Below are 1,557 nucleotides of genomic sequence, written 5' to 3'. Positions count from 1 at the left end.
TTTACTCCTTTAATCCTAGCTAGATATTAAGTACCTTTATAAATTAATAATATAAGAAAAACTATTACCTAATTACTTTAAGGCTTTACTATACCTATCCTATACCTAACCTAGGTAAAAACCTATACTTTACTCCTTTCTATATTTAATATTATAATTCTTAATAAAGTTTAAAATTTTATTATAATAATATTCTAGTATTAAGTTCTTAAGTTATATTTTTAATATATATATATATATTATTTTCATTTCTTTAAAAATATTAATATTATTAAATATATTAATTTTATCCTTTTATTATATATAATCTAAGTCTCCTTTAAGTCTTAAACTATTATTATTATAATAGTTATTATAATATAGTAATTAGTATATACTTAATAATAATTTTTATTAACTTAGACCTATAGTTACCTTAATTTATATTTTATTTGATCTTTTATAGTATTACTTCTAATATATTAGGCTTTTAGGAAAATAAAGAATTAAAAAGAAGTACTTTTAGTAGAATTTAAACCTATAATCTATATACTAACTTATATAGAACTCCCTAGTATAGAACTATTATACTATAGAAGTTAATTATTATTATTAAATTCTTTAATAGTTAGAGTATATATACTTTTACTTTTAATAGATTTTTGAAAAGTTTAAATAAATTATAATATTTAAATTAAAAATATATAATATAGTTTTATTAATAAAATCTATTTTTTTTATCTTTTTTTATTTTTATTATATAATATTTATTTAATTAAAATATGTATAAAAATAAAAACCTATATTTTATATTTTAATTACTTTTTTTATTATTTAATATTTATTATATAATTAATATATTAATTTAATAAATCTAAATATTAGCTAAAGAGTAGGTATTTTAATAGAAATTTAAGTTATAAGTAGAATTACTTTAATCTATTATATAATATAATATATATTTATATTTATACTTACTTTACTAGTATCTTAGTTAGGTTTAACTAGTCTAGTATACCTTACTTAATAATATAAATGAAAAAGCTAAGTCTCTTATAATAATCAAAAATAACTTTTTTACTTTTTTTATACTTAATTTCTACTATTTTCCTTATAATTAAAAATCTAGTAATATTATTTTTATATTTAATAATATTATAACCTACTATAATTCTTTAAGTCTCTATATAATAATAATAATATAATATATTTTTAATATAAGTAATTCTCTTTTATACTAAAGTCCTAATTAATAGTTAATATTTTATAATATATATATATATACCTTTAAAGAGATAATATCTTTAAACTAATATTATATATAACTTAATAATCTTATATATATAGTATTTATTATTATAGGCTTTTTATAGTCTTTTTAAAATATTATATTAATAGGTATTATATATAATAATAATAATAATAAGTTAAGTAATGAAAATTTAACGTAGTTAATAAGCAAGTAACGCACCTACACTAGAGAATACCGTCTTTTAACCTTACACTATAATTACTTAATAACCTTAAATAGAAAATACTTCTAGTAAAGGTAATATAATTCTTACCTTATCTACTATT

The sequence above is a fragment of the Beauveria bassiana genome (assembly GCF_000280675.1).
Source record: "Beauveria bassiana ARSEF 2860 unplaced genomic scaffold BBA_S00033, whole genome shotgun sequence".
In the NCBI taxonomy this organism is placed as follows: Eukaryota; Fungi; Ascomycota; class Sordariomycetes; order Hypocreales; family Cordycipitaceae; genus Beauveria; species Beauveria bassiana.
The sequence above is the reverse complement of the archived record's forward strand: the minus strand, read 5'-3'. Positions refer to the sequence as shown.